This window comes from Struthio camelus, chromosome 3 (genome assembly GCF_040807025.1).
Source record: "Struthio camelus isolate bStrCam1 chromosome 3, bStrCam1.hap1, whole genome shotgun sequence".
NCBI classification, from domain to species: domain Eukaryota; kingdom Metazoa; phylum Chordata; class Aves; order Struthioniformes; family Struthionidae; genus Struthio; species Struthio camelus.
The window spans coordinates 7,898,517-7,925,837 of NC_090944.1; the positions used below are offsets into that span (position 1 = coordinate 7,898,517).

At 54.8% G+C, this 27,321-nt stretch overlaps 1 pseudogene; it reads left to right on the forward strand.

Moving 5' to 3' along the window:
- LOC138066525 (otoferlin-like) overlaps positions 1-27,321 on the forward strand; it is a 66,109-nt pseudogene that overhangs the window by 9,068 nt on the left and 29,720 nt on the right.

Genomic DNA, 27,321 nt, shown 5'->3' on the forward strand with positions numbered 1-27,321 from the left:
CAGCATCTCCACCACAATGTCCAGATCCCGTCAGCACGTCCACGACAAGCCCAGCGCACCCAACACAAGCCCCAGATCCCCTCCGCACTCGCACAACACGCCCAGCACCCCCAACACAAGGACCAGATCCCCTCAGCACCACTATGACAAGTCCAGCAGCCACAACACAAGGCCCAGATCCCCTCACCACCCCGAACACAATGCCCAGCACCCCCAACACAACGCCCAGATCCCCTCTGCACCCCCACCACAAGCCCAGCACCTCCACCACAAGGCCAGCACCTCCAAAACAACGCCCAGATCCCCTCAGCACCCCCACCACAAGCCCAGCACCCCCAACACAACGCCCAGATCCCGTTCAGTACCCTCATGACAAGACTAGCACCCCCAACACAACACTCATCTCCAGTGAGCAGCCCGAAAACAAGCCTAGCACCCCCAACACAACACCCAGATCCTCAAAAACAAGGCTCAGCACCCCCAACACAACGCCCAGCTCCCCTCTGCACCCCCAAAACAAGGCTAGCACCCTGCATGACAAGCCCAGCACCTCGAAAACAAGCCCAGATCCCCTCAACACTCCCACAAGCCCAACACAACAAACACACAGCCCAGATCCCCTCTGCACCCCCATAACAGGCCCAACACCTCCAATACAAGCCCCAGATCCCCTCCGCACTCGCACAACACGCCCAGCACCCCTAACACAAGCCCAGATCCCCTCAGCACCACTATGACAAGTCCAGCACCTCAAAAACAATGCCCAGATCCCCTCTGCACCCCCACAACAAAGCCCAGCACCCCAAACACAACGCCCAGATCCCCTCAGCACCCCCACCACAAGCCCAGCACCCCCAACACAACGCCCAGATCCCGTTCAGTACCCTCATGACAAGACCAGCACCCCCAACACAGCACTCATCTCCAGTGAGCAGCCCGAAAACAAGCCTAGCACCCCCAACACAACACCCAGATCCCCCAAAACTAGGCCCAGCACCTCCAACACAATGCCCAGATCCCCTCTGCACCCCCAAAACAAGGCTAGCACCCTGCATGACAAGCCCAGCACCTCGAAAACAAGCCCAGATCCCCTCAGCACCCCCACCACAAGCCCAGCACCCCCAAAACAAGCCCATCATCCCCTCAGCACTCCCACAAGCCCAACACAACAAACACACAGCCCAGATCTCCTCTGCACTCCCAACACAACGCCCAGATCCCCTCAGGATGCCAATAAGCCCAGCACCCGGAACACAATGCCCAGAACCCCTCAGCACCCCCAACGCACCGCCCAGATCTCCCCGGAACAAGGCCCAGATCCCCTCTACAAACCCCAGGTCATACCCAGCACCCCAAATACAAGGCCCAGATCCCCCCAGGACCCCCACGACAAGCCCAGCACCCCCAACACAACGCACAGATCTGCTCGGAAACCCCAAAACAAAGCCCAACACCCCCACAACAACGCCCAGATCCCCTCAGCACCCCAGTAAGCCCAGCACCCCCAACACAACGCCCAGATTTTCCAAGACAAGGCCCAGATCCCCTCTACAACCCCCAGGTCAAGCCCAGCATCTCCAATACAAGCCCCAGATGCCCTCAGTACTCCCAAAAGCCCAACACAACAAACACACAGCCCAGATCCACACAGCAACCCCAGCACACAACACATCCACACAACAAGCCCAGCACCCGCAATACAAGGCCCTGACCACTCAGTACACCCAGGACAAGCCCAAGACCTCCAAAACAATGCCCAGATCCCCTCAGCACCCCCACTAAAAAAAGACCCAGCACCCGAAATACAAGCCCAGATCCCCTCTCCACCCCCATGACAGCCCCAGATCGCTGCTGCAAGCCGAACACAAGGACCACCCCCCGCAACACAATGCCCAGATCTCCTCTGCGCCACGGAAAAAAGGCCGAGCACGTCGAAAACAAGGCCAGATCCCCTCAGCACGCCCACTACAAGCCCAGCACCTCGAAAACAACGTCCCGATGCCCTCAGCAACCCCTAACACAAGCCCTGCACCCCCAACGCAATGCCCCGATTCCCTCAGCAACCCCAAAACAAGGCCCAGATCCCCTCAGCACCCCCAAAACAAGGCCAAGCAGCTCCAACACAATGCCCAGCTCCCCTCTGCACTTCTACAGAAAGCCCAGCAGCCTGCATGACAAGCCCAGCACCTCGAAAACAAGCCCCAGATCCCCTCAGGAGCCCCAAAAAAGGCCCAGATCCTCTCTGCACCCCCACAATAAGGCCAGCACCCGGAACACAAGCCCAGCACCTCGAAAACAATCCCCAGATCCCCTCAGCACCCCCTACACAAGGCCCAGATCCCATCAGCAACCCCCAACACACAGCCCAGATCCCCTCTGCACTCCCACACGCCCAACACAACAAAAACAGGGCCTAAATCACCTCAGCATCCCCACAACCCCAGCACTCCAAAAACAACGCCCAGCACCCCCAACACAATGCCCCGATCCCCTCAGCAACCCCAAAACAGGGCCCACATCCCCTCAGCAAACCCATTCCAAGACCAGCTCCCCTGACACAAGGCCCACATCCCCTCAGCAAACCCATTACAAGACCAGCTCCCCCGACACAAGGCCCACATCTCCTCAACCCCCTCCAAAACAAGGCCCAGCAACTCCAACACTACGCCCGGCTCCCCTCTGCACTTCCACAAAAAGCCCAGCAGCCTGCATGACAAGCCCAGCACCTCGAAAACACGCCCCAGATCCCCTCAGCACCCCCACAAGAAGGTCCAGATCCCCTCAGCACCCCCATGACAAGCCCCGCACCCCCAACACAACACCCAAATCCCCCAAAACAAGGCCCAGCACCTCCACCACAATGCCCAGATCCCTTCAGTACCCCCATAACAAGCCCAGCACCTCCACCACAATGCCCAGATCCCGTCAGCACGTCCACAACAAGCCCAGCGCACCCAACACAACCCCAGATCCCCTCCGCACTCGCACAACACGCCCAGCACCCCCAACACAAGGCCCAGATCCTCTCAGCACCCTGCATCACAAGCCCAGCACCCCAAAAACAAGCCCCAGTTCCCCTCAGCACTCCCACACGCCCCACACAACAAACACACGGCCCAGATCCCCTCAGCACCCCCAACACAAGGCCCTGATCCCATCTGCACTCCCAAAACAAGGCCCAGCACTCCCACAACAAGCCCAGCACCCCCAGTGCAAGACCTAGCTCTCCTCAGCACCCCCACCACAAGCCCAGCACCCTCAACACAATGCCCAGATCCCCCAAAACTAGGCCCAGCACCTCCAACACAATGCCCAGCTCCCCTCTGCACCCCCAAAACAAGGCTAGCACCCTGCATGACAAGCCCAGCACCTCGAAAGCAAGCCCAGATCCACTCAGCACCCCCACCACAAGCCCAGCACCCCCAAAACAAGCCAATGATCCCCTCAGCACTCCCACAAGCCCAACACAACAAACACACGGCCCAGATCTCCTCTGCACCCCCAACACAAGGCCCAGTACTCCCAAGACAAGGCCCAGACCCCTCAGTACCCCCATGACAAGCCCGACACCCCCACAACAAGACCCAGATCCCCTCTGCACACCCACCACTAGCCCAGCACTCCCACAACAAGCCCAGCACCCCCAGTGCAAGACCTAGCTCCCCTCAGCACCCCCACCACAAGCCCAGCACCCCCAACACAACGCCCAGATCCCCTCAGCACCCCTACCACAAGGCCCTGATCCCCTCTGCACTCCCAAAACACATCCAGCACCTCGAAAACAAGCCCCATATTCCCTCAACACCCCCACAAGAAGGTCCGGATCCCCTCAGCACCCCCATGACAAGCCCAGATCCCCTCTGCACTTCCCCAAGCCAACACAACAAACAGACAGCCCAGATCTCCTCTTCACCCCCAACACAAGGGCCAGTACTCCCAAGACAAGGCCCAGACCCCTCAGTACCCCCATGACAAGCCCGACACCCCCACAACAAGACCCAGATCCCCTCAGCACCCCCACCACAAGCCCAGCACCCCCACCACAACGCCCAGATCCCCTCAGCACCCTCACCACAAGGCCCTGATCCCCTCTGCACTCCCAAAACACATCCAGCACCTCGAAAACAAGCCCCAGATCCCCTCAGGACCCCCAATACAAGGCCCAGATCCCCTCAGCACCCCCAAAACAGGGCCCAGATCCCCTCATCAAACCCATTACAAGACCAGCTCCCCCGACACAAGGCCCACATCCCCTCAGCACCCCCAAAACAAGGCCCAGCAACTCCAACACAACGCTCAGCTCCCCTCTGCACTTCCACAAAAAGCCCAGCAGCCTGCATGACAAGCCCAGCACCTCAAAACAAGCCCCATATTCCCTCAGCACCCCCATGACAAGCCCAGATCCCCTCTGCACTCCCACAAGCCCAACACAACAAACAATGCCCAGATCCCCTCTGCACCCCCATAACAGGCCCAACACCTCCAATACAAGCCCCAGATCCCCTCCGCACTCGCACAACACGCCCAGCACCCCTAACACAAGCCCAGATCCCCTCAGCACCACTATGACAAGTCCAGCACCTCAAAAACAATGCCCAGATCCCCTCAGCACCCCCACAACAAAGCCCAGCACCCCAAACACAACGCCCAGATCCCCTCAGCACCCCCACCACAAGCCCAGCACCCCCAACACAACGCCCAGATCCCGTTCAGTACCCTCATGACAAGACCAGCACCCCCAACACAGCACTCATCTCCAGTGAGCAGCCCGAAAACAAGCCTAGCACCCCCAACACAACACCCAGATCCCCCAAAACTAGGCCCAGCACCTCCAACACAATGCCCAGATCCCCTCTGCACCCCCAAAACAAGGCTAGCACCCTGCATGACAAGCCCAGCACCTCGAAAACAAGCCCAGATCCCCTCAACACTCCCACAAGCTCAACACAACAAACACACAGCCCAGATCCCCTCTGCACACCCATAACAGGCCCAACACCTCCAATACAAGCCCCAGATCCCCTCCGCACTTCCAAAACACGCCCAGAACCCACAACACAATGCCCAGATCCCCTCAGCACCACTATGACAAGTCCAGCACCTCAAAAACAATGCCCAGATCCCCTCTGCACCCCCACAACAAAGCCCAGCACTTCAAAAACAATGCCCAGATCCCCTAAGCACCCCCACCACAAGCCCAGCACCCCCACCACAACGCCCAGATCCCCTTCAGTACCCTCATGACAAGACCAGCACCCCCAACACAACACCCAGCTCCACTGAGCAGCCCGAAAACAAGCCTAGCACCCCCAACACAACACCCAGATCCCCCGACACAAGGCCCAGCACCTCCACCACAATGCCCAGCTCCCCTCAGCACCCCCATAACAAGCCCAGCACCTCCACCACAATGCCCAGATCCCCTCAGCACGTCCACGACAAGCCCAGCGCACCCAACACAAGCCCCAGATCCCCTCAGCATCCTCCATCACAAGCCCAGCACCCCCAACACAACGCCCAGATCCCCTCAGCACCCCCACCACAAGGCCCTGATCCCCTCTGCACTCCCAAAACACATCCAGCACCTCAGAAACAAGCCCCTGATCCCCTCACTACCCCCAATACAAGGCCCCGATCTCCTCAGCACCCCCAACACAACGCCCAGATCCCCTCTGCACCCCCACCACAAGCCCAGCACCCCCAACACAAAGCCCAGATCCCCTCTGCAACCCCACCACAAGGCCCTGATCCCCTCTGCACTCCCAAAACAAAGCCCACCACCCCGAACACAATGCCCAGATACCCTCAGTGCAAGACCTAGCTCTCCTCAGAACCCCCACCACAAGCCCAGCACCCCCAACACAACGCCCAGATCCCTTCAGCACCCCCACAACAAGCCCTGCACCCCCAACACAACGCCCAGATCCCCTTCAGTACCCTCATGACAAGACCAGCACCCCCAACACTACACCCAGATCCCCCAAAACAAGGCCCAGCACCTCCAACACAATGCCCAGCTCCCCTCTGCACCCCCAAAACAAGGCTAGCACCCTGCATGACAAGCCCAGCACTTCGAAAACAAGCCCAGATTGCCTCAGCACCCCCACCACAAGCCCAGCACCCCCAACGCAATGCCCAGATCCCCTCAGCACCCCTACCACAAGCCCAGCACCCCCAACACAATGCCCCGATCCCCTCTGCACCCCCAAAACAAGGCTAGCACCCTGCATGACAAGCCCAGCACTTCGAAAACAGGCCCAGATCCCCTCAGCACCCCCACCACAAGCCCAGGACCCCCAAAAAAAGCCCATCATCCCCTCAGCACTCCCAAAAGCCCAACTCAACAAACACACCGCCCACATCCCCTCGACAAGCCCCAACACAAGGCCCAGCACACCCAAGACAAGGCCCAGACCCCTCAGTACCCCGATGACAAGCCCAACACTTCCGACACCATGCCCTGATCCCCTCAGCACCCCCACAACAAGCCCCAGATCCCCTCAGCACTCCCACAAGCTCAACACAACAAACACAACGCCCAGATCCCCTGAGCACCCCCGACACACAGCCCAAATCCCCTAGGCACTCCCACACGCCCAACACAACAAAAACAGGGCCTAAATCACCTCAGCATTCCCACCACAAGCCCAGCAGTCCAAAAACAACACCCAGCACCCCCAACACAATGCCCCGATCCCCTCAGCACCCCCAACACAATGCCCAGATCCCCTCAGCACCCCCACCACAAGGCCCTGATCCGCTCTGCACTCCCAAAACACATCCAGCACCTCGAAAACAAGCCCCTGATCCCCTCACTACCCCCAACACAACGCCCAGATCCCCTCTGCACCCCCACCACAAGCCCGGCACCCCCAACACAATGCCCAGATTTCCTCTGCACCACGGAAAAAAAGGCCCAGCACCTCGAAAACATGGCCAGATCCCCTCTGCACCCCCACTACAAGCCCCGCACCTCCAAAACAATTCCCCAGATCACCTCAGCAGCCGCACCACAAGCCCAGCACCCCCAACGCAATACCCAGATCCCCTCAGCACCCCTACCACAAGCCCAGCACCCTCAACACAATGCCCCGATCCCCTCAGCAACCCCAAAACAAGGCCCAGGTCCCCTCAGCAAACCCATTACAAGACCAGCTCCCCCGACACAAGGCCCAGATCCCCTCTGCACCCCCACAACAAAGCCCAGCATTTCAAAAACAATGCCCAGATCCCCTCAGCATCCCCACCACAAGCACAGCACCCCCAACACAACGCCCAGATCCCCTCTGCACCCCCAAAACAAGGCTAGCACCCTGCATGACAATCCCAGCACCTCGAAAACAGGCCCAGATCCCCTCAGCACCCCCACCACAAGCCCAGCACCCCCAAAACAAGCCCATCATCCCCTCAGCACTCCCCCAAGCCCAACTCAACAAACACACCGCCCACATCCCCTCGACAAGCCCCAACACAAGGCCCAGCACACCCAAGACAAGGCCCAGACCCCTCAGTACCCCCATGACAAGCCCGACACCCCCACAACAAGACCCAGATCCCCTCTGCACACCCACCACTAGCCCAGCACTCCCACAACAAGCCCAGCACCCCCAGTGCAAGACCTAGCTCCCCTCAGCACCCCCACCACAAGCCCAGCACCCCCAACACAACGCCCAGATCCCCTCAGCACCCCTACCACAAGGCCCTGATCCCCTCTGCACTCCCAAAACACATCCAGCACCTCGAAAACAAGCCCCATATTCCCTCAACACCCCCACAAGAAGGTCCGGATCCCCTCAGCACCCCCATGACAAGCCCAGATCCCCTCTGCACTTCCCCAAGCCAACACAACAAACAGACAGCCCAGATCTCCTCTTCACCCCCAACACAAGGGCCAGTACTCCCAAGACAAGGCCCAGACCCCTCAGTACCCCCATGACAAGCCCGACACCCCCACAACAAGACCCAGATCCCCTCTGCACACCCACCACTAGCCCAGCACTGCCCACAACAAGCCCAGCACCCCCAGTGCAAGACCTAGCTCTCCTCAGCACCCCCACCACAAGCCCAGCACCCCCAACACAACGCCCAGATCCCCTCAGCACCCCCACCACAAGGCCCTGATCCCCTCTGCACTCCCAAAACACATCCAGCACCTCGAAAACAAGCCCCTGATCCCCTCACTACCCCCAATACAAGGCCCCGATCTCCTCAGCACCCCCACCACAACGCCCAGATCCCCTCTGCACCCCCACCACAAGCCCAGCACCCCCAACACAAAGCCCAGATCCCCTCTGCACCCCCACCACAAGCCCGGCACCCCCAACACAATGCCCAGATTTCCTCTGCACCACGGAAAAAAAGGCCCAGCACCTCGAAAACATGGCCAGATCCCCTCAGCACCCCCACTACAAGCCCCGCACCTCCAAAACAATGCCCCGATCACCTCAGCAGCCGCACCACAAGCCCTGCACCCCCAACGCAATGCCCAGATCCCCTCAGCACCCCTACCACAAGCCCAGCACCCCCAACACAATGCCCCGATCCCCTCAGCAACCCCAAAACAAGGCCCAGATCCCCTCAGCAAACCCATTACAAGACCAGCTCCCCCGACACAAGGCCCACATCCCCTCAGCACCCCCAAAACAACGCCCAGCAACTCCAACACAACACCCAGCTCGCCTCTGCACTTCCACAAAAAGCCCAGCAGCCTGCATGACAAGCCCAGCACCTCAAAACAAGCCCCATATTCCCTCAACACCCCCACAAGACGGTCCAGATCCCCTCAGCACCCCCATGACAAGCCCAGATCCCCTCTGCACTTCCCCAAGCCCAACACAACAAACACACAGCCCAGATCTCCTCTTCACCCCCAACACAAGGCCCAGTACTCCCAAGACAAGGCTCAGACCCCTCAGTACCCCCATGACAAGCCCGACACCCCCACAACAAGACCCAGATCCCCTCTGCACACCCACCACTAGCCCAGCACTGCCCACAACAAGCCCAGCACCCCCAGTGCAAGACCTAGCTCTCCTCAGCACCCCCACCACAAGCCCAGCACCCCCACCACAACGCCCAGATCCCCTCAGCACCCCCACCACAAGGCCCTGATCCCCTCTGCACTCCCAAAACACATCCAGCACCTCGAAAACAAGCCCCTGATCCCCTCACTACCCCCAATACAAGGCCCCGATCTCCTCAGCACCCCCACCACAACGCCCAGATCCCCTCTGCACCCCCACCACAAGCCCAACACCCCCAACACAAAGCCCAGATCCCCTCTGCACTCCCACCACAAGCCCAGCACCCCCAACACAATGCCCAGATTTCCTCTGCACCATGGAAAAAAAGGCCCAGCACCTCGAAAACATGGCCAGATCCCCTCAGCACCCCCACTACAAGCCCCGCACCTCCAAAACAATTCCCCAGATCACCTCAGCAGCCGCACCACAAGCCCTGCACCCCCAACGCAATGCCCAGATCCCCTCAGCACCCCTACCACAAGCCCAGCAACCCCAACACAATGCCCAGATCCCCTCTGCACCCCGAAAACAAGGCTAGCACCCTGCATGACAAGCCCAGCACCTCGAAAACATGGCCAGATCCCCTCAGCACCCCCACTACAAGCCCCGCACCTCCAAAACAATGCCCCAGATCACCTCAGCAGCCCCACCACAACGCCCAGATCCCCTCTGCACCCCCAACGCAATGCCCAGATCCCCTCAGCACCTCTACCACAAGCCCTGCCCCCCCAACACAATGCCCAGATCCCCTCAGCACCCCTACCACAAGCCCTGAACCCCCAACACAATGCCCCAGATCCCCTCAGCAACGCCAAAACAAGGCCCACATCCCCTCAGCAAACCCATTACAAGACCAGCTCCCCCGACACAAGGCCCACATCCCCTCAGCAAACCCATTACAAGACCAGCTCCCCCGACACAAGGCCCACATCCCCTCAGCACCCCCAACACAAGGCCCAGCACTCCCAAGACAAGGCCCAGACCCCTCAGTACCCCTACGACAAGCCCAGCACCTCTGACACCATGCCCTGATCCCCTCAGCACCCCCACAACAAGCCCCAGATCCCCTCAGCACTCCCACAAGCTCAACACAACAAACACAACGCCCAGATCCCCTCCGCACACCCCCACCACAAGGCCCTGATCCCCTCTGCACTCCCAAAACAAAGCCCACCACCCCGAACACAATGCCCAGATACCCTCAGTGCAAGACCTAGCTCTCCTCAGCACCCCCACCACAAGCCCAGCACCCCCAACACAATGCCCAGATCCCCTCAGCACCCCCACAACAAGCCCTGCACCCCCAACACAACGCCCAGATCCCCTTCAGTACCCTCATGACAAGACCAGCACCCCCAACACAACACCCAGATCCCCCAAAACAAGGCCCAGCACCTCCAACACAATGCCCAGCTCCCCTCTGCACCCCCAAAACAAGGCTAGCACCCTGCAGGACAAGCCCAGCACCTCGAAAACAAGCCCAGATTGCCTCAGCACCCCCACCACAAGCCCAGCACCCCCAAAACAAGCCCATCATCCCCTCAGCACTCCCACAAGCCCAACTCAACAAACACACCGCCCACATCCCCTCGACAAGCCCCAACACAAGGCCCAGCACACCCAAGACAAAGCCCAGACCCCTCAGTACCCCCATGACAAGCCCGACACCCTCACAACAAGACCCAGATCCCCTCTGCACACCCACCACTAGCCCAGCACTCCCACAACAAGCCCAGCACCCCCAGTGCAAGACCTAGCTCCCCTCAGCACCCCCACCACAAGCCCAGCACCCCCAACACAACGCCCAGATCTCCTCAGCAACCCCACCACAAGGCCCTGATCCCCTCTGCACTCCCAAAACACATCCAGCACCTTGAAAACAAGCCCCATATTTCCTCAACACCACCACAAGAAGGTCCGGATCCCCTCAGTACCCCCTTGACAAGCCCAGATCCCCTCTGCACTTCCCCAAGCCCAACACAACAAACACACAGCCCAGATCCCCTCTTCACCCCCATAACAAGCCCAGCAACTCCACCACAATGCCCAGATCCCCTCAGCACGTCCACGACAAGCCCAGCGCACCCAACACAAGGCCCAGATCCCCTCAGCATCCGCCATCACAAGCCCAGCACCCCAAAAACAAGCCCCAGATCCCCTCAGCACTCCCACACACCCCACACAACAAACACACGGCCCAGATCCCCTCCGCACCCCCAAAACAAGGCCCTGATCCCATCTGCACTCCCAAAACAAGGCCCAGCACTCCCACAACAAGCCCAGCACCCCCAGTGCAAGACCTAGCTCTCCTCAGCACCCCCACCACAAGGCCCTGATCCCCTCTGCACTCCCAAACCACATCCAGCACCTCGAAAACAAGCCTCTGATCCCCTCACTACCCCCAATACAAGCCCCTGATCCCCTCAGCAGCCCCATAACAAACCCAACACCTCCAATACAAGCCCCAGATCCCCTCCGCACTCGCACAACACGCCCAGCACCCCCCACACAAGCCCAGATCCCCTCAGCACCACTATGACAAGTCCAGCATCCCCAACACAAGGCCCAGATCCCCTCTGCACCCCCAATGCAATGGCCAGATCCCCTCTGCAACCCCACCACAAGCGCAGCATCTCCAAAACAAGTACCTGATAAACCTCTGCACCACCAAAAAAAGGCCCAGCACCTTGAAAACAAGCCCCACATCCCTTCAGCACCTCCACTACAAGCCCAGCACGCCCAACACAATGCCCAGACCCCCTCAGCACCCCGACCACAAGCCCAGCACCCCTAAAACAAGCCCCAGATCCCCTCAGCACCACTATGACAAGCCCAGCACCCCCAATACAAGCCCCAGATCCCCTCGGCACCCCCAAAACAAAGCCCAGCACCTCGAAAACAAAGCCCAGACCCCCTAAGCACAGCCACAACAAGCCCAGCACCCCCAACACTACGCCGAGATCCCCTTCAGTACCCTCATGATAAGACCAGCACCCCCAACACAACACTCAGCTCCAGTGAGCAGCCTGAAAACAAGCCTAGCACCCCCAACACAACACCCAGATGCCCCCAATACAAGGCCAGCCCCCGCAACACAAGCCCAGCACCTTGAAAACAAGCCCAGATCCCCTTAGCAACCCCACAACAAGGCCCAGCAACTCCAACACAACGCCCGGCTCCCCTCTGCACCCCCACAGAAAGCCCTGCACCCGCAACACAAGCTCAACACCTCCAAAACAAGCCCCAGATGCCCTCAGCACTCCCACAAGCTCAACGCAACAAACACAAAGCCCAGATCCCCTCAGCAGCCTTACCACAAGCCCTGCACCCCCAACGCAATACCCAGATCCCCTCAGCACCCCAACACAAGGCCCAGCACCCCCAACGCAACGGCCCAGATTCCCTCAGCACCCCCAACACAAGGCCCAGCACTCCCAACACAAGGCCCAGGAACCCCAACACAAAGCTCAGACCCCTCAGCACCCCCACCAGAAGCCCAGCATCTCCAATACAAGCTCAAGATCCCCTCAGCACTCCCACAAGCCCAACACAACAAACTCACCGCCCAGATCTACTCAGCACCCCCAAAACAGGGCCCTGATCCCCTCTGCACTCCCAAAACAAGGCCCAGCACCCCGAAAACAAGACCTAGCTTTCCTCAGCACCCCCACAACAAGCCTTTCTCTCCCCAACACAAGGCCCTGATCCCCTCAGCACCCTGCATGACAAGCCCAGCACCCCCAACACAATGTCCAGATCCCCTCAGCAGACCCACAAGCCCAGCACCCCAACACAAGGCCCAGATCCCCCAAAACAAGCCCAGCAGCCCCATAAGAAAGGTCCAGATCCCCTCTGCACCCCCGCGACAAGCCTAGCACTCGCAACAAAAGGCTCAGCACCTCCTGCACAACGCCCAGATCCCCTAAGCACCACCATGACAACCCCAGCACCCGCAACACAAGGCTCCGCTCCACTGAGCAGCCCGAAAACAAACCTAGCACCCCCAACACAACAAGCAGATCCACTCAGCACTCCCAACACAAAGTTCAGTGACCCTCAGCACCCCCACAACAAGCCCAGCACCCCCAACACAAGGCCCAGATCCCCTGAGCAAACCTATGACAAGACCAGCTCCCCCAAAGGGCACGGAGGAGCTGCCCTCCCTCACTCTCTGTGTGGCTCTTGTTGCCACAGCCTCCTTGCTTCCCCCCGGCAGACAGGGAGCTTTGGGCAGAGAGGAGGGAGGCAGGGTTAAGGGGAGGCCTTGGCTGCAGAGGTCTGCCCCTGTGGCAGGTGCTGGAATGGGGAGGGCACTAGTGTGTGCCTGTGGCCTGGGCAGATGCCCCAGGAGCAGGGGGAGGTACAGGCCGGGGCAGAGCAGGATGCAGCCCAGAGGCAGAGAGGTGGGCATGGCCGTGCTGAGCTGCTGAGGCCAAGAAAGGATTGTGGTGGTGGTGGGGGGGTGCTGAGAAGAGGGCAACAGCAACATCTGCACTGCACAGGCAGCCCCAGCTCTGTTTTGGTGAAAACGCACCTGTTCTTGTCATGGTGCAGTGATGAGCTGCAGAGCACAGCAAACAGAGGCAGCAAACAGACGCAGCAGTTTGCGCAGCAGCGTCTGGGCTCTGCCTGGGCCTTTTGTGGGCCTTGTTGGAAGTTGGGGAGGCTTTCTGGGGACCCCCGAGGAACTAGACAGTGCTTGCTGCTAGCAGGAAGGGAGAGCTAGGCAAGGACTACTGCAGGGGGCCTTGACTTAACTTCTCCTGGGAAGTCCTAGCTAGGTGGGGCTGCTGCTAACGAGCTCTCTGGGCTGGCCTGGTCAGAGGGAGTTGGGGCTTTTGTTTCAGGTGGCTCCTGATTGGGTGGGTCAAGCACCCTTGTGAGTCACTGCTGGGCAGAGGCCTATATAAGAGCCAGGCCTAGAGCCCAGCTCCCAGAGTGGGGCTGGCAGAGGCAGCAGTTTGGGCAGCAGGCAAAGAAGGTGCCTCTCCCTTTTCTGCAGTGGTGTGTCCTTCCCTGGGGCATGGTCATGACATGCTGCAGAGCACTTTCCCCAGTGGCTGCTGGAGGTGCTGCCTCAGCTGTGTGTGAGGCTTCAACCCAGACAGACCCTCAGACAGCAGATGCAGCTCTGCAGGTGTCAGGCTGCAGGGAGTGCCTGGGGCCTTTCTGTGAGGCCTGGGCTGACAGTCAGCTCTCCTGTGCAAGGTGTGCTGTGGTTGACCCTTTGTATTGCCAGATAAAGGAGCTGGGGGAGGAAGTGAGCAGGAAGTTAGCAGTCCCTCTTCTAACCTCAACCATTCTGTGATTCTGTGAAACCTCCTGTTGTCCCCTGTGTCACAGAGAACACCACTAAAAGTACAGGATACAATGAGTTCTTTCAGAAGAAAGAACGTCTTCTTCCGGAGCTGGGAAAGGAGTTTTTTCAGCCATGAAGCTTGGCAAGATGCGTCCACCAAAGGATGATCATTGGAAGCAAGGTAGGTGCTGGGAGGAGGTTGTTCCCTGATCCAGTACTGCTGTTCCAGGAAAGCCCCTGGTCCCATCCACTTAACGGATGAGACCCCCCACCCCCGGCTGCACCCCGTAAGTGGCACACATCAACGCTGTTGGTAACTCAGGGATTAGGCAGGGAGCATTTGGTGGACAGGATGAAGGCTGGAGAGAGGGTCTGCATGGGGAATCTGGGAAGCAGGGATAGACGGAGAGAGCCTTACACTGAAGGCTTTGCCAGATCTCACCCGCTTTGTGAGATCATGGTGAAACCTGGAAGTCAGGTGGGCAGTTTCTGGCTTATTTTAAGGATTACTTGCAAGTGTAAGAGCAAAAAGCGTGATTTAGCCCTTTCACTGCTTCTCTGTGATGCATGGAGACCCGCATGAATAGCGTTGCAGCAGCACAGTGAGAGGTAGGGCTCTGTTGCCTCAAGGTTGTCTGTTCCAAGGTCTCGATACCTGCTACAGTGCTGAAATGGGACACCTTTCTGGAAAGGCAGAAGGTGGTTAGCGATCGGAAATTTGTTGTTGTTTCCATTCGGCTCAAACTATGATGTTTCAGTGACAAAGAAATTGGGGAATGCCTTTTTGTGGAGGAAGACCAAATGTTGCTTTAGATATTCTTCATGGGCAAATCTTTGTTGTTGTTCAGCCAGCTTTTAAGAGAAGAAAGGAGGGATTTGGCCTGAGACACTATAGAGGTAGAGGCCTTGGCAGACTGTAGAGGCATAATACTGAAACCTTGGTGATCTTCCTGCCCTCCCCAGTGAAAGGGTGTTCTTCTTGTGGTGAAGACTTCACCTAAGGTGATGAGGAAAGCCATCTGGGATGCAAAGGCATGAAAAGGCTGTACTTCCAGATTGTGGAGTACATTCACATGTAGATTTACCAGTGGTGGGGGAACAGTTGCAACAACTGTTCATGTGGTCATTGCCTCACAGCTGTGTGTGTATCCTTCCTCCCCCTTTGCCCTCCACAGGGCGTAGTCCTCCCAGCATCCCTCCTGAGTGGTGGTCTGCTTCTTTCTGCCATCCCAGGCAGATTGCCAGTTCTGCTCGGGTCAAACAAACCCACTGAATCACTGCAAGCAGAGCTGGGAAGGTGCTGGTCTGTCCCTCCACCCACACGTGGCAGGATGGAATCTGCTTAGGTCCCTCAGTGGAAATGAGGACACTCTTTTCACACACAACTTGCTGCAGTGCCTCTCTCCACCTAGGAAAGCTTTTCCTAACATCCAGCCTAGATCCCCCTCACTTCAGCTGAAGCCCAAGGTTATTTCTGTATTATCTCACAGAACCGGGCCAGACTATGGTGAAGCAACTGATCCAAGTCTTGGATTAGCCACGAGGTAGGAAACCTGTTTCCCAAAAGCGATGTCTGTGCTCTAGGCGTGGTTTTGGTAGTATTTCCCCCTGTGCCAACGAAACAAACCAGTGACCCTAAAGCAGCTCCCCACCTCCCTTCATCCTCAGCAGTGCATCACCTTATGGCAGTTAGAGCTGCAGCACATGTTCACATGCTCTTTTACCTCGTGAAGTCTGCATTGCTCATTTGTCAGATTTCAGTTTTCCAAAGCTTATTGCCTTCATGAAACTGTGCTGGCACACAGCACAGGTGGAATAATGTGTCACGCTACGCAAACCTCTTTTAAAATCCATTTTAAACCAGGTTGTCTGTGGCCTGACCAGGTGACCACTGTTCTTTGTATTACCAGGAGAGGTTGATAGGATGTATTGGTTACCTTTCTCAGAGTCTTTAATTATCCACCGAGTGGAAACAACAAGAGACATTCTTTTGTCTGTGTGCCTTTATGCAGAGGAACCTGCTGTTTTGGAAGCAGAAGACCTGGGCCGAAAAGCCATGAGACTAGGAGGTGGACTGGACCCAGACACAGTCTCCTTGGCTTCCGTCACGGCTGTAACCACCAGTGTCTCCAACAAGAGGTGAAGGCCAGATGTGAGCTTGTGCAAGCCAGGAGGTGATGGCAAACTCTCAGACGTGCCTGCTCCCCAGAGCCATGTGTCCCCTGAGCTGAGCTATGCTGGAAATCACGTTGCCCCATGCAACCGTTTTCAGAAACGCTTGAACAAAGAATGTTCAGTGGCATTTCACAGCCCCTGGAGTTTATATTCCTCTCATGCCAAGAGAGCTGGCACTGCGAGGAGTAACGCTGGGAAATGCTCTGTCACAGTCTGCAGTGAGTTCCTCTGTTGTTTGACGGAGGTCTTTTTTCCTGCCCTTTGGAAGGTCCAAGCCTGATATCAAAATGGAGCCGAGTGCTGGGAGGCCGATGGATTATCAGGTAGGTGACAACGCTGTGCCCCCAACTTCAGCTCGGGGGGTTCAGAGCCCAGAGAGAGACCATTTCACAGGGAGTGTTTAAGGGGAGGAAGAGGCGAGTTGAGAACTTTTCTTTCACGCTTTCTTGGACCACAACTATCAGCAGAGTAGTTACTTGAGGAGCTGAATCTCTTAGTTGAAGCCTTTGTCCCCGATGGCCTGTGGGACAGCTCTGGGACCAGGAGGAAGGACTGACAGTCACTTGAGCAGGCCTAGGCTTGCTGGAGTCCCACCGAGGCTGTGCCTCCTCCCCGTGCAGCAGGTTATGGACCTTGGCATGGCGTTGTTGGGAGTGAGTCCAGCTCAGGTTTCAATGTACTGTGCTCACAAAAGCAACTGACAATTTGTTTGTTAAGTCTGAAGGCTGGCTCACGTGTGAACGACTTTCAGGTATTGTTCCTGTGGGAGGATGACTTTCAAAAAGCTGGTGTTTAAATGCTAGAGTGATAAGCTATATCTCAAGTAGTTAACTGGATTTGCTGTCCATTGTGACAAGCCCAGAAAGCCCAGCTTAATCAGGGTTTGAAGCAGGCAATCTCCAACACAGTTCTCTTAATTTCCAAAGGCTTTCAGTACCTGTTTTAGCGTTCCCAATTGACGAGGCCTGGCTGGCAGTACTCGTTGGATTTCCTCTGGTAGGTTGGTGCCTGGTTGCTGTTATCTTGTTCCTCTTCTCGTTTTCACCGAGTCATGCTGATTCGGCAGCCGTTTACTTTTCTGTCCTTGCGTGTTAGTGCAGTAGCACGTTCCTAGGGATGTCTGGGAACAATGCAAATAATGATTTGTTGTTAAAGGTTTATTGTAGACCATATACGGCGTCCACTTTTAAATCCCACGAGAGACCAGTTGACATCAGAAGATGCAGTAGAGCAGTATGTGGAAAAGGTTTAATTATACGCATAAAACACCTAAAACAAGTTGCGAGGACAACGAGGACTGAGTGTCCCTGGTTCGGGAATAGTATAATCAGAATGTAAAGAGAAGGAGGAAGGTGCAAGACGAATTATGTGCAAGACAGAGCAAGAGGTTCAGTTAATTGGCCAGTGCAAACAGGAGTATCACAAGGCTGGTTTTCATTGGGAATGGTGAGGGAACAGAGCGGTGACCTTAGCTGCTTACCTCCTCAGAAGGAGTCTGAGAGTATTCGCACCTACCTTGCTGCCCTTGAAATGAGGAAGGGATTTGAGCTGGGTTTGTTAAGCTGGTGCAGCTTTGGGTGAGGGGTAGGAGGTTGCATTTGCAGCTCAGCTCCTCTGCAGTAAGTCAGTTTGTGCAGCAATCAATGCCAGGCAGTCTTGTCCTCTTCTTTAGAGAGCTCAGCTGTCTTTTATCAGCTTCCTTTTCTGAGCGGTTTACCCCTTGTATTTTTTAGCAGAAGCAAGTTAAGCCAGTTAGGGCATCAGTAGCAGAGTGTCTGCTCCCGCAGCTTAGCTAAATCCGTTCAACTTTGTGCCTTACGTGCTCTTGGAGCAGAAGAGCCATCTGAACGGACAGGGCTGCTCTGATGCTCCTACCTCCCATGCCATGCCGCAGCTCTCTCAGGCTTGTAGGAGCAGCCCTGTCCCTTTTGTGTGATGAAGAGAGACTACCCAGCTGCCACCCCGGCACTGAAAGCACCTTGGAGAGGAGAGCCAGGTGGAGACACAGTTTAGGGCAGCCGAGGTGGAGGTCCATGAATCTCTCTCCCCAGGTCAGCATCACAGTCATTGAGGCACGGCAGCTGGTTGGGCTCAACATGGACCCCGTGGCCTGTGTGGAGGTTGGAGATGAAAAGAAATGCACGTCCATGAAGGACTCGACTAATTGCCCTTACTACAATGAGGTGAGCTGGATTTTTTCTGAGGTGCTGCTCCAGGCTCGTTGCTCCTCAAGGCCTAGACTGCAGTTTGACAGCAAATTACATTTATTTGACTTTGGTTTTTTTCTTTTTCTTCTGTTACCTTTTGCTGGAGTAAGATGAAATCAGAAACCATGCAGAAGGAGGGATGAAACCTTGGCCCTCTGGTATTTTACAAAATGGTGACAAAGAACCAAAGCAAGACAAAACCCCTTACTTGATCAGTTTCAAATTAAATGAGCCTGTGCCCACTTTCTGAGTCTTTCCAAGAAGTTAATGCTTTATTTTAGTTTCTGAGATCACTGATGCTGTCAGTTGTTGGGCTGACATGGGTCCCTCTGCAGCTGTGACGTGAACTGCAGGCTGTTCCTCTGCACAGACACATCTCTGTTGGTGGGATATGGACCATAATATTGTCCTTCAATTCAGAAGGAGCCCATGCCTGCTTCCCTGCTTTCACGCATGCTCCTTCTCTTTCAGTGCTTTGTCTTTGATTTCCATGTTCCCCCAGATGTCGTATTCGATAAGATCATCAAGCTGTCCATAAGTGAGCATGGTTGTGTTGTCCTTTTCAGTGGGCTTTGGTGGAAGCCAACCCATTTTACTTACTTGTTGGGATGGATTTAGACCCTTGATGCGAGACCTGTGGCAGGAGCGGAGGTGCTCAGTCCCTCTCTCTGAGCCCTCATGTCCTACGAGCCTCACCTCCTTTGCAGACCCCCCCAATCCCTCTGTCAGTGTCCTTATTGCTGCAGCCACACACCCCTCCACTCGTGTTCCCTCTGTTGCTCTGTGGCTGACCTCTGGTATTTCCTAGCTAGGCAAAACTAAGCCTGTCTCAGGATGTCTCTTTAGGCTTGGGGAGAAGCAAGAGCTTCCTGAGGCTGCCAGTGGATTCCCTGAAGCATGAGGGTGGGTACAGCTCTTGAGGAAATTCAGAGTTGTAAATAATGAGAGCAAAACAGAGGCTCCAGCTCTCCTAGTCTTCCTTCGCGGCTCTGGGGAAGGAGATTCATAGATTCACAGATCAAAGCAGGCTGGCTAGGAGCATCCACATCTATCCCATGCATAGTCTGGCTGTGTAATTTCTCCCAGGAAGGGAATTAAAGTATAGATTTCAAGCATCTTTGAGACGCTTCCTTGAGGAGAATGTCTCAGTGTTTGGTGCCATAGTAGCTGGAACACTGCATCTTGTTTCAAAGATGGTTTTTTTTTTTTACTTTTTTTTCCTATTGAATCCAAGTGTACACTTGCTTGCAAGACTGCTAAACAAGAGCTGCCAACCACACTGTGCTTCACACAGCACAGTGAGTGATTATATCTCCTGCCCGGACTAAGCAAGATGCATCAAATCCTTTAGAAGGGTTCAGTGTCAAACATTAGAAACAGCCCTACCCCTCCCAGCATGGCTGGGCACAGAAAAAGCTCTGACTTGTTGTTCTCCCTCGCTTTTCAGGTGATCCACTCAAAAAATCTCTTGCGCAGTGGGACTTTGGTAGGCTCCTTCAAGGTGGATGTTGGAACTGTTTACACCCAGCCTGGTATGTCACCACAATTTGCAAGGGGTCATATAGATGCCTACCTTCACCATCAAACAAATGTCTTGGCAAGGTAGCCAGGCAGTCACTAGTTTCCTTTGGCAACACTTAGTCAACTTAATTTTAGTATCCCAGGTGCAAGCATGTCATCTAGGCTCCTTCTGCAGTCCGAAAAGAGCCCTCAGCCTCTCCAGAAGATGGTATATCCCATTCTAGGATAAGGCATAATGCACGCAGGTAGAATTGTCCTCAGATGTGCCATTCTCTCTCCACTGACCTCCTAAGAAGCTTAGATTAGCTTGCTTAGGCAAGATGTTGACCTTTCCGAGAGCTGAAGGTCTAGCCCTGTGTGGCTGGCCTTTAGACCAAGACAGGAAGATGCCCAGTGTGCAAAGAAAGAGAGGTTAATTAGAGCTTCTGTGAGAATGTCATGTTGCTCACTGATGCTACAGCCTGCCTTGACTTAGTACAGAGGGGCCCGATGAGTGCTACTAAAATCCACTGTGCTATCGTGGGCTTTGTTTAGAGGACCTCTGTTTCAGGGAAGCCTGTTTTATAGAACCATAAAAGAAATGTGGAAGCTTTCAGCATCCTGCACTCGCTGTGCGCAGCGAAAGCAGGCATGGTTGGGATTAGTATAAAGGAGGTCCAGAAGGGTCCCTGGAGAGGTCATTCAGTCCATGCCCTTGCTCTTGGGAAGGATCAGCCCTACTCCGTGACAGGCTCCCCGCTGAGCTTCTGCCTGAAAAGTCACTGAATCAGTGAATCATCTTGAACGTGTCTGGCAGACTGATGAAGCAAACCCATCTGCAGGAGAGGAGACTAAGAAATGCCTCTTCTGTACAGAAGAGCATGGCTCCTTGGAGGGCCCAGGGCTTGCAGCATGCCAGCGTAAGGAAGACCTGAAACTTCCCTTTAGAGAAGAGACATCCAGAATCACTGGGATTTTATCTTAGCTTATGCATCAGGCCTTTTTGTAGCACTCTGCCCCTCTGAAGAGTCCTGAGAGCTAAGTTTCCATTTCAGGGGGGCTCAGCAAACGATGCTGGAAGGGATCTGAAGAGAGCATCTCTTCTGATGCACTCCACAGAAGGATGAGATCTTTCTCGCCCATCTAAGAGGCACCAGGCCTTAAAAATGTCCAGTGATGGAAACTCCACACCTCTACAGGCAGTTTATCCCATTGCTTCTCTGTCTCCAACATTGGGCAGATCCTCCCAATGGATTTTCAGGGGGTTCTGTCTGGAATTCCTCACACCTGGAGAGGTCTCTTTATGCATGCATGCAGGCTTCTGCAGTCAAGTGGACAGACATGCCCAGTGCTCGCAGTAATTCCTGTAATTGTGATAAATGTCTGTCTTGTTCCATGGCTTTCAGAGCACCAGTTCTATCGCAAACGGGCCACCCTTTCTGACCCTGAGGGTCGGTCTCACTGCTGGACTTAAAGGTTATCTGAAGTGTGCCGTTGCCGTGGTAGGGAAAGGGGACAACATCAAGACACCACACAAAGCCAATGAGACAGATGAGGATGATATTGAGGGGTAAGGATTCGCAGAGCCAGTTCCCTGTATCCTTCCTTGGGAATGAGCTATGAGCTTTTCGTGTCACTTTATTTTGGATTATTCAGTAAGGACAGCATCCCTTCCCAATTAGGCTGACAGCCCCTCTAATAGGCGTGCTTAACTTGTGCACTGCAATCAGAAGTGCCAACTAGATTGTTTCTCGGAAAGAGGAGAGTTGCTAGATTACTGATGCAAATCCTGGTCACATCACTACAGACCAGTCCTTTATATCAGTTCAGACCCTCTGCTGCTGGTTGTTCACTTGTGCATACCAGCACCAGCCTGATGTGAACCAACATGATGTCTGTGCTTTTTAGCTGTTGCTCCAGTTGGCCGTTGAATGGGAGCCACAGAAGTGAGGTTGAAGGGAAGATGGGAAATGATGGCTGAGGTCTCCCTACCCGCTGTAAGGACAGGGAGGGCACCAAGGGGCTTAAAGCAGCATGTGAACTCTTTTGGACTATTGTTCCATGCTGTAGTCATGCTCTTATCCCACTTTATCATGGACAAAGTTCCTTTAGAACTGTTGTTCACGGCATCCTCTGTAGCTCTCGGGGAAGAGAGAAGAGGCAAGACCTGCCACGAGAAGCCATTTCATGGAGCTCAAGTTTCCTTCCAGTATAACCACCCCAGTTCCCCTTATACCCTGGCAGGGTATGAGGGCCTTTTCCAAAGATAAAGGCCCTTCTAACATCCCATTCATCTGGGCTGCTGCAGATGTCTAAACTAGGTAGAGATTAGTCTTCCCCTCAGCTCCACTGCTGATAATGATTATATCCCTTTAGAAAGATGCAGGTTGTCTCTGAGGCACCTCAATGTGTTGCCATAAGGTTCCCTTATGAAACCGCCCTTCCCTGTCCTGAATCAGGAGGGTGGGCAGGAACAGGACTATGATAAAATATAGGGCTGCAGAAATGGCTACCTTTCCACCTCCTCACAGCCTGTGCTCCACAAGTGGGGCAGCTTCTCCCTCTTCTGCAAGTCTCTCCTGACAAACCTGCCAGGCCCAGGAGCTGTTTTGAGTCCTGTTTTCTGATGCTGCAGGAACTTCCTCCTTCCAGATGGGGTCCCTCCGGAGCGGCAATGGGCTCGTTTCTACCTAAAGATCTATTGAGCTGAGGGGCTGCCCCGTATGAACACCAGCCTCGTGGCCAATGTGAAGAAGGCTCTCATTGGGGAGAGCAAGGACTTGGTGGACCCCGATGTGGAGGTGTTCTTTGCAGGGCAGAAGGTGGGTGAGCTGCTTGCTATACCTTTGTGACATGATAACGTGAGCAGGGCTAGCCATTATGCAGGTTTGGGACTACGTGGCCAAGGATGATCTCAGCTGTCCTGGCATGTAGATGCTGACCTGTGTGACAAAGCTGCTTGTTTGTCCTGTGCCACGTTCCCTTCTCTTGCCCAGACTATGAGGGGGTTGCAGCAGTCTGCAGTCTCCAGCAGTCTCTATTTGGGAGAAGAAAGTCCCGAGCAGAACACGTGTTGCTATCATGGTCATTAGCAGGGGAGGAGTTGAGGTCTGAAAGAAGGTGGGTGGCTTGTGGGCTCAGACCCTTGTGAAACATGTGCTTTCTCCTCCCACTTGGCAGGGGAAGACATCTGTGCGGAAGAGCAGCTACGAGCCCCTCTGGAATGAGCAAATAGTCTTCACAGGAATGTTCCCCCCATTGTGCAAGAGGATAAAGATCCAGGTCCGAGACTCTGACAAAGTCCATGATGTGGCCATTGGGACCCATTTCATTGATTGGCGGGAGGTCTCTAACGAAGGAGACAAAGGTAAAGCTAATATGAGGGGAGGACTGAGACACCCTCTTCATGGTAGAGAGAGACTTCCCATTGGCAGAGAGTTAGCAAAATAGCCCAGGCTCCTTCCCCAGCCCTGGAGACAGCTGCTCCTTGGTGGCCAGTAGGAGAGACCTTTATTCCCTGCAGTGGTTTTCTGAGATCACTGGGCACCCATTCCCTGAAAACCAAGTCCCATAACATGCCTCCAGTCAGAAACTTGAAAGAAAAGACACCCAAGAACAATTGGCCCTTCCAGAAAATTCATGGCCGTGAATGGATGAATATCTGACAGGCTCTCATGTTCACACAGACACACATGCACACACGAATGCACACACATGCACAAATGCACTAGCGCACATGTGGACAGGACCAATGTAAAAGCAGAGAGGGCTCTACGAAGGTGGCTAATGAGGGTTTCTCCTCTCTGTTGCCTCATGCTGGGTGGCTTGCCCAACGGAGTAGTTGTGTGAGTCTTTGACGTGGTGAGCTGCACAATCCCCCTCACTGCTGTCACCACAAAACCATCTCCATGTGTCGTTGCAAGTGTGTATTTTCCATGTGCACGCACACACACACACGCATGCTCAATCCTGTACTACCCTACCCAGAGCAGGGAAGTGATGCCATTCCATGAGCCAGCTTGAGCCCTGAGACAAAGCCATGCCCTCCTTCTTGCACATCCCCTTCACTACATGTGTGTCTGGTCTCCTGCAGGCTTCCTGCCCACCTTTGGCCGTGCCTGGGTGAACATGTACGGCTCCACTCGGAACTACACCCTGATGGATGAGCACCAAGATCTGAATGAGGGTCTGGGTGAAGGCATCTCTTTCCGGGCCAGGCTTTTGATAAGCCTTGCTGTGGAGATCTTGGAGATGAGTTGCTGATGTGAGTCTTCCCTGACCCTTTGGTTGCCAGTGACAAGTGCTGGGTGTTAGTGATAGTTTGCTCAGTCCCCTTGGTAGTTATGTCTGGTCTCATAGACTGAGGATTTTATTTGGTGTTGCACTAAAAGCACTGGATCCCCCAGCATGACAACAAATCTTGCAAAGATTTTTCAGGTTTTATGGTCATTCAAAAAGAACGTGCAGTGAGCCTAGACACCGAGTTCAGCCAGACACCTATCTCTTAGAAGGCTTGAGCAGAGGGAGAGAAAACCCTCATAGTCTCCATGAAAACCTAGACAGTGGCACGTCCCCTTCATAGAGCCCATGTAGGTGTTCAAGGTGCTGAATGTGGCCTTCTGGGACCCCCTGCCCTGTGGCTTGTTCTCCTAAGGGTCCATCCAGCTGACCTTAACCTTGTATCCTACTTGCCTGTTTTTTTTCCTGCAGAACTGTCCTGGGAAAATGGAGGAGTTCTTCCTCTTTGGAGCCTTCCTGGAAGCTACCGTGATGGACAGGAAGATTGGTGACAAACCCATCAACTCTGAGGTCACAATAGGTTGGTGGTTTTCTGAGGAGGTTGGTTTTGAAACATGCCCGGCAGAGACTGCAGGAGCCAAGGCCAAAAGCAGGCTGCTTCCCCCCTCTTTCCATGCTAACATTTGACAGAGCATCCGAGGCTCTCAGTTTAGGAAGAAGGTGATGGCTACTTCATTGGCACAAGCCATGCGTGTCCCCAGATGAGCTCTTTGCTGCGTGATCTCCTGTCAGCAGTGGATCTGCTCCATCTCTCAGTTGAGAGCACCTGGCTTTGCGTTTCCAGAGGTTAACCACCAAAGGAAGGATGTATGTTTCTAGTGGCTTGGAAGGGGGCATGAGTAGAGGACAGATTTCTGTTGTTAGTTTGTAATCCCTGGTCAGGGTTTCAGAAAGCTGAACTCCACTGTCCCCCATGGTTCCTGCAGAGGAAGTTGCTCTCCAGCCTGAATTAAAGGCAGGTGACTGAGGCTGTTTAACCCCAGTGTGAGTTATAGCCCTGTGACTTCTTTCCTGAGGTAACTACAGGAACCAGATTGATGGCATGGCCAAGCCTACCTTGCGGAGGAAGAAAGATGGAGAGGATGGGGACGAAGCAGAGTCTGAGCTGCTGCAGAACTCAAGTGAGGAAGACGGTGATGAGGATGGAGAGCTGGTCTCCCTTTGCTCATCTCAACCCATGAAACCCCTGGTCACAGACAGGTAAGTGTGCCCTCCTGGCCACCAGAGGGCTGCCTTGCTGGGCATGGCAAGGGGAAAGTGAGGGAAGGGACATTGCAGTGTTGTAGTGAGGTAGGAGGGGTCTGTCTCCTGCCAGCAGCTGGGAAACAGAGAGGCAGTGTGCTCCCTTGCCTTGCAGGAGAGGGAATTAGCATCTGGTTTCTGAAAGGTCTGTAGGCTGATGGGAGCAGCAGACCTAAAAGCTCGTGGGGAGAGATGTGACTTAGTTCCTTGTCCGAAGGTGTTGGCGTGTGTGCCAGGTATCTGAGCTCCCCCGAGAGTCAGCAGAGATGGAGTCAGTGCAGTCCCAGGAACCTGGAGAGTCATTCAGCCAGCCAGCCCTCGGAGCAGCAGCAGCCGCCACTAGCTCTCTGTGCCCTGTGAAGGGAGCTTAGCTAAGTGCTTGTAGAGACCCCATCTTGGGTATTACAGCTAAGAAGAGCTGAACACCCACCGCCATTGCCTACAGTGCTGAGCACTCTTGTCGATTGCCTGTTGTCTCATAAAGGTTGAGCTGACCTCTCAGCCTACCCTACAGAGGGCCTCTCTCATCTACGCAGCCAGTTATGTGCCCAGCGCTCCTAGCTATCCACACCTTTAACGCTCTACCTCTGTGGCAAATTAGGGGAAAGTTAACCAGTGGATTCAAAAATCATTGGTTGGCATTAAAAAAAGCAGATGGACTGCTGCACATGCAAGTTTCAGACATTCAGAAAACCAGCCTAAAAGACAGGTCCCTGCCTAGGACCCTTTGATGCCACAGCAAATGTGTGAATGCACAAACGCACTCCTGCCCATCAGGGAGGAAGGAGGGAGGGAGGTGCCTGGGCTTTGCGTCTTTGATTTCTCTAGCTGCCTGACATCTGAAAACATCCTGGAGACCATTTAGAGATTGGCAAAAAGTCTACCTTGAAATAAGGCATAGATTTCAGTAATTAAGGTAATTTGTGCTGGGGCAAGGTGCATTTGGAATCGCTTGGGGTCTGAAAAGCTAGCCGAGGTCACAAACACAGAGAGGGGAGGATGCAGAAACTGCTGGAGGAAGTTCATGAGGATGGGTTAGCAGGAGTTTGGGGTAAAAATCTTAATCCTTTCAGTGTCTAGATTTGTAGCTTCTCTCTCTCTTTTGGTCAGTCTGTCTATTCCCATTCCCTCTAACTATTGGCATGCCTCGTTCTCGTGTGTCAGTGTCAGAGAATCAGGATATGGGGAAAGTAGATCCTATTCCTGGGACTGCCAAAACTGGTGAGTTTCACTGGGCAGATGAGTTCTGTTCTCTCTGCTTCAGGTTCTCCCTCTGTAGAATTGAGGCAATTCTTTGCGATGTGCAGGTAGAAATTACCCTAACAGACAGGTGATCCAGACAGCTGCAAATGTGAGTCTACTCGATGCTTTCTACCTGTGACGTGCCACTAGTGGGGCGTCCGGGATTCTTTTGTATTCTGGGGTTAGTTGCACTGAACTGGAGAGATGGTTCTTTGTCAGATGTAAGAATGTATTAGATCTAAGTGCTTCTGCACGTATGACGGACACTGGACAACACTAAACCATGACCAGCAGACAATCTACAAGTATAACAAAGCTAAGAAGTATAGTAAGG